The sequence below is a fragment of the Mustela lutreola genome, chromosome 2, assembly GCF_030435805.1.
Source record: "Mustela lutreola isolate mMusLut2 chromosome 2, mMusLut2.pri, whole genome shotgun sequence".
Classification (NCBI taxonomy): Eukaryota; Metazoa; Chordata; class Mammalia; order Carnivora; family Mustelidae; genus Mustela; species Mustela lutreola.
In genome coordinates, this window is record NC_081291.1 from 127,679,022 (window position 1) to 127,685,924 (window position 6,903).

Consider the following 6,903-nt stretch of genomic DNA (forward strand, 5'->3'; position numbering starts at 1 on the left):
TTAAAGATATCCAAACAGACTACTTTAGTCAGCTTTGTAAAACTGCTCCGCAGGCTGGGCTGTACCTGAGTAAGGTGTAGCATGCTTCACAAGGAATAAGCTTTTTAAGGTAACCAACCAGCTATATGGAAATATGTGAGGAAACAAAAGGATTAATATAGACTAACAGAACATGTGGATTTTAGAAAGAGCCATAAACAATGTTAAAAAGAAAGAAAGAAAGAAAGAGAGAAAGAAAGAAAGAAAGAAAGAGCGAGCTATCGATATATGGATGAAAATCAAAAACTATACATGATCACATTATGCAGGTGCACTCTTTTGCCAGGAATGGGGGTAAGGGAAATAGTTGTCTCAGGCCCTAGGGATTGTCTTCCTCCTCATCCAGTGCTGCCATCTGCTGACCTCTTCTGCATCTCACACTTTTTATGTCCCACATTAGATCAGAACCAAGGTTATTAATTTTAATAGCAAAAAATTCTTAAACTCCCTGGAGAGAGCTGCCTTACATTCACATTCTTTGGAGGCTTTATCAGTGGTATTTCTATAACCTGTAGCTACTACATTGTCTGCACAATTCTGGGATTTAAGAAGATTGCTCTTCTTCCAAAAGCTCTGAAAAATGCCAGTCTCAGCTTCTTATTGCCTGGGAATGGCCTTTCTGCTCTGCATGCTCTCTTCTCTGTGCCTTTTGACTCTCTCTGGGACCCTCTGAACTGTGCTATGGCAGTAAGAAGCTAGCTTATTAAGTTTTCTGGCAGGAAAAGTGCAGTTTGGTCCATTTCTGTTCAACAGAATTTTATTGGAGCTTCCCATTTGAGTCCTACCTCACAAAGATTCCCCCTCTGCACAGAAAACATGGAGTCCTGATTACTTGATTCCAACACCTGATACTGCTTCCATCCTCCCTTACTTAGCTGCTGCTTAGCTATTTGTGCTTCCTGGAGACTGTAGGTAGAAATGACTTCTGTGGGAAGAAAAAAAACATACCACAGTCTCAGAATCATACTTTTCTGGATGATACAGAAGAGCAAAATCTGACTTTCTAAGTTATGTGTCTGTCTGAATCACTAATATCTCCTATCAAAAATCACATGGGTTAGTAAACATGTGTTCTAAAAAATATCTTACCTTTTTAGTGAGTTTTGGCTGGATCTTCAAATTTGTTTATGTAGAACCGTTAATATGAAGTACAGTTGGGATCAGTGTATTTCAAAGTATGGTCTGGGTCCTGCTTCATGGTATCATTCCTGAGTCCCACATGCTGTAGAGTGTGGCCTGGGGATCTGCATTTCCAAGGTGCTAACTGGGAGCTTCTTAGGCATAAAGTTGAAAATCAGTGTGCACATGGAGGTTGCATTAGTAACTCTAAGCTACCGTGCATGAATCTGCGGAGCTTTTAAAAAATACAAATGCCTGTCCCAGACCCTAGACCCACAGCGACTCAGAATCTTCACAACTAGAGCTTCCAAAAGCTTCTGACAGAGAGCTAAAGAACGCTGGCATTGGGCAGATATACTTTTTACTGATTAAGAAGAACAGCTGTCAGGGCGCGTGGGTGGCTCAGTGGGTTAAAGCTTCTGCCTTCAGCTCAGGTCATGATCTCAGGATCCTGGGATCGAACCCCACATTGGGCTCTCTGCTTGGTAGTGAACCTGCTTCCTCCTCTCTCTGCCTGCCTCTCTGCCTACTTGTGATCTCTGTCTGTCAAATAAATAAATCATCTTTGGGGGAAAAAAAAAAAGAACAGCTGTCATTATTGAATACTTACTAAGCAAAGTACATGTTATCATATCACTTAATCCTCATCATAACCCTGTGAGTTTGGTAGTACAATTAAGCATTCATGACTGTTGCTGTTTTTCAACACATAGCTTAGAGATGCTGAAGAATTCATCCACTGAGGTAGCTGTAGGAATGGGATTGGAACCTCTTCTGTTTGACTCTAAGGACTGGCCTGTTCTTCACTATCATAGAAGGCCTTTCTTCCTGCTATCAGTTTTTTTGTTTTTTGGTTTTAAGATTTTATTTACGTATTTATTTGCTGCGATCAGTTTCTTACAGTTACCATTTTAAACATTCGTACAGATTTTTTTCCCTTGGTTTGCTTTTCTCCTTTCTGATTTCAAAATTAGCACAATCTTTTTAATGTTTGGCTCTTCATTTTTTTCTTTGTAATTGTTGGTATAGAATTAAATATCTGAGATATCTAACTTGTATGTTGCTTGTGCACAGAGCATTTTATGACACAGGGAGTTGTTTTTTGGGTTTGGTTTTGTTTTAAGATTTTATTTATTTGTTTATTTGAGATAGCATGAGAGAGAGAGCCAGCAACCAGCGTGGGGGAGATGGGGTGGGGCCGAAAGAGAGGGAAAGGAAGCCCTCCATTGAGCAGGGAGCTCAACACGGGGCTCCATCCCAGGACCCTGGGATCATGACCTGAGCCAAAGGCAGACGCTTAACCGACTGAGCCACCCAGGTGCCCTGAGAGAGAGGAAGACTTAACTAAATTGTTTCATGGCTTAACTTACTGCTACAGTCTTCATCTGCAATGGAAATCTTTTATTACTTTTAGTCCAAAACATCAGGCAAGATGCTTCATATGTGTGCTCCTTTAACAAACTCTTCAACTCTGTCTTACCTTAGCTTATATTATTGTAATGATATAGTTACTGTTCTACCAGACCATGAACTTCTCAAGGAGGTGGTGTCTCTTATTTCCACATGCCCAAGGATAATAGGCTGAAGGCCTTCAGAAAAATGTATTGAGAAGCAAATAGTTCTGTGTACCACCTATACCACCATCCTTCTACTATGTATATATATACATGACTTAATTTTGCAAAACCTTGACTCCTTTGTTTGTAATACAGGATAATAATGTCTATCTGTTGGACTTGTTCAAGAGAGGTAAGATGGAAAATAAACAAATGATAAGTAGCTATACATAACAAATAAGATAGCATAGTATGTTAGAAAGTGATGAGTACAATGGAAATGAAAACTATAGAGCATATGGGGTTGTCAGCTCTGACAAGAATGAGAATAATAGGATGGTCAGGTTAGAACTCAGTAAGATAGTAATATTTGAATAAAGCTTGAAGGAGATGATGGAATTAGCAGGTGGATACCTGAGAGAGGAGTATTTTAAGCAGCTGGAATGGTCAGTGCAAAGATTCCAAGGCAGAAGTGTGCCTGGTTATGTTTTAGGAAGAGCTGGAAGCCAGTGTGATTAGAACAGAATAAGAGAGAAGTCAGAAGATCAGTGCTTCTCAAACTTCAATGTGCATAAGAATTGTCTGGAGAGATTTTGCTTTTCTAAAACGTCCCCAGGTAGTAAAGATGCTATAGGCCCATGGACCATGCTTTGAATAGCAAGGATTTAGATGACTCTCACTTTGAAGTGTGAGAAGGTAATTTAATTACAGAAGTATAATATTATTGGGACATGGTATTAAGGACTCAGTTGAGGTTGTAGTCATGATTTTAACACAACGTAGTTATGTGTTTTCTTCAACCACATTCAGCTACACAGAGATAGGCATGAAGCTACCACAGAGTTGGATTTAACTAGTATTGTAGTTTTGCCATTGATGAAGGGAGAGAATCCAGGGGAATCAAGCATGTAGTATAGTGATTATCAAGGAGGTAGTATAGTGATTAAATACAGGATTTAATGTGGTTAATGATATAGTCTGGGGTGGCGGGTGGGAAATCAGACAGGCCTTGTGGCACTTCACATTTAATAGGGCAATGGTCTTAAGCCATAGTTACTGAACATGTGAACTCACTCTTCATTGAGTCAATGGTTCATGTGATAGGCGGTTTCAACAGTTTAATGGAGACATAGCACTTTCAAAGTAGCTTGCTTTGAAGTGTCAATGATGCTAGGAAGTCTGTAGTGTTGATGCGTAGTTGCTGCTAATGCACACGTACACATACACAGTAATGCATATACGGTTAGGAAATGGAAATTTGAGATTTAGGAAATATTTCATCATATTACCTTTTTTTTTTTTTTTTAAGATTTTTTTTTTTTTTATTTATCTGACAGAGATCACAAGTAGGCAGAGAGGCAAGCAGAGAGAGAGGAGGAAGCAGGCTCCCTGCAGAGCAGAGAGCCCGACGCGGGGCTCGATCCCAGGACCCTGGGATCATGACCTGAGCCGAAGGCAGAGGCCCAACCCACTGAGCCACCCAGGTGCCCCACATCATATTACCTTTTTAAATTTACCTCTGCTCATCACTGTTTCAGTATCTGCTGTCCAAAACCTTCAGTCACTTTATTTATATGTAATCACAACTGCAGGTAAACTCATGACTGACCTTTTAAAACTTATTTACCCACCTTTGCAAGAACTTACTGCTGACCCAAAAGGAAATCCCAAGTGCTACTGAGTTAAAAACGATTATACAAAACTCTTCTTTCCTTTACTCTAGATCTGTTTACTTGTCTTTCTCCTCGCTATCTGGTTTCAATGCTGGTATCCATACCGGTTTTGATCTTGGCCTCTAATTCTTGAAGACTGAACTTTTTTCCCAATCTTCCACTCATAGTTAGCATCTAAAATTTGTTCACTTAAGATTTTCTGGGTTAGTTTGCCTCTCTGGCATTATTACATTGTTTTTCATTAGGATTCCCTGAATCAGTTACAGACCCCTTCTCTCCTCATTCTCATTTTCCTTAGCATCAGTAAGAAAAGATGCTACAAATTCCCCTTGCTCGCTCCCTTCTATCTTCTTTTCTCCCTTTTTATATCATTATTTCCTTTTACATAATATATACTACCTTTTCTCTTTCTCTCTCTCTCTCTCTCTCACACACACACACACACAAATATCATTTTATCTAGACATTAATCTTCCTTTTTTCCTCTTGAAGAACTAATCAATTACAAAACGGGGTTGTAACATTCAAGTCTTCATTTTATCCAGGCTTGTTCATTTATTTCAAGAGTATACAGGAAACAAGTCTCCATGATAAAAAGGAAATGGGCAGAGGTGATGCTGTGTGTGCGTGTTTTCTCCAGTTGTCTTCAGAATTGGACCAAAGCCTGAGGTTTTAGGATGCCTGGTCTCCAGATAGCCAAGCTTTACTGTAATAAGCCAATTGTACATAGAGATGAACGCTAATAGCTACAATGGGAAATAACATTAACTCTGCAATTGAGACAAAAACTTTATATACACAAAGAAATGGAAGGGTTCTTTATGGAATCATAACCATTTTTACAACTGGATGGCACTGAGAGATTTTCAGATAAATCCTGAAATGAGAGAAATTAAATATGTTCTTATCAATATATGCTATCACCTCCAGCACTTGGAGGAATTTTACTATAAACCATGTTGGAATGACAGAGATGAGATACTCATTAATTCACATGTCTATTGATAAGGCTTTAAAACATTTACATACCCCTGTTTTATCTCCACAACACTTGATTCACAACTTTATTCTTCTTCTTATTGAAGGCATATCTGGTCGTATAAGAAATAAGACCCAGTAAATAAGATTTTGCTGTGGAAGTTTAGACTACTTACATAACATCTAATTTGGGAAGACATGTCTCTTCTTAATAGTTAATTACAGTTTAATCAGTAATAGTAACCTCCATAAAGAAAGCATTTTTAAAATCAGTTTATTCCAAAGACCCTTTAAGCAACATAGAAGTTACAAATGAGAACTTTAGGGAAAAAAAAAATACTGGGTCAAAATCCTGGTTCTTTTGGGGCACCTGGGTGGCTCAGTGGGTTAAACCTCTGCCTTCAGCTCAGGTCATGGTCTCAGGGAGACCTGCCCTGCTCAGCAGGGAGCCTGTTTCCCACACTCTCTCTCTGCCTACTTGTGATCTCTCTCTGTGTCAAATAAATAAATAAAATTGTAAAAAAAAAAAAAAAAACTTAAAAAAACCTTTAAAAAATAAAAAATAATGATTTTTTTTAAATCTTTGAAAAATCTTTAAAAAAATCTTAAAAAAAAACCCTACTTCTTTAGATTCTTGGCCATAAATTAAGCAAATTACTTAAGTTTTTCTCATTATCCCTACCGGTAAAATGAAGATACTATTTCCTGCTTCATAAGGCTGTGTTGAGGATTCAATGAGTAAATATGTAACCCAGCGTAAGCTTCATATAAGTCTTTGGTATTATTCCTGTTAATTAGAGAGGTGAGTGTCTTGGAAAGGAAATATGAACATTCTGACCATGGCAAAAGAATATCTTTAGTGATTTATTCATTAGTGTCCAGAATTTACTATTTCCTTCTTTGAGAAGTTGATCATCTCCCCTGATTACACTGATATTGTTCAGTTTCAGAATCTACAAGGGTGACAAACACACTTCGGGACTGTAATAAGTTGGTCCATACCTTCCAACTCTGCAAGGCCATTTGCCTACTGATCTTGTCCATACTAAAACTCTTTCACTTAATATACATTTCTTATTCACTTGCCTGCCTTCCACATTAGATTCTGAATTCCCCAGGACAGGAAACAAACTTATTTATGTAGGTGTTATCACTGGGCAGTACTCTTTTTATATTTGAGTAGAATTTGAATGCTGTGCTGAAATAGAAACATCTTGCAGGCAGGGTTTATATCTTATTTATATTTGCAGTGGTAATTTGTAGTGTAATGCCTAGTTCACTGTAGGGATTAAGTGGATGTTGATTGAAACTAAGTAAATGTTGAGTTTCTTTTACAATAAATCTAAACAGTTTCCAAGATCTAAGTATCAGGGTCTCCTAGTGCTCAGTAGATAAGGGTTCATTGGCACAATAGCTCACAGAAAGAAGCTAAGTTAATCTTTTTTCTTTTTAAATAAAATGAAAACCATTATTCACAGATGTCCATTATTTCATTTAAAAAATATTAAAAAGATAGGGTACATGGGTGGCTCAGTCTG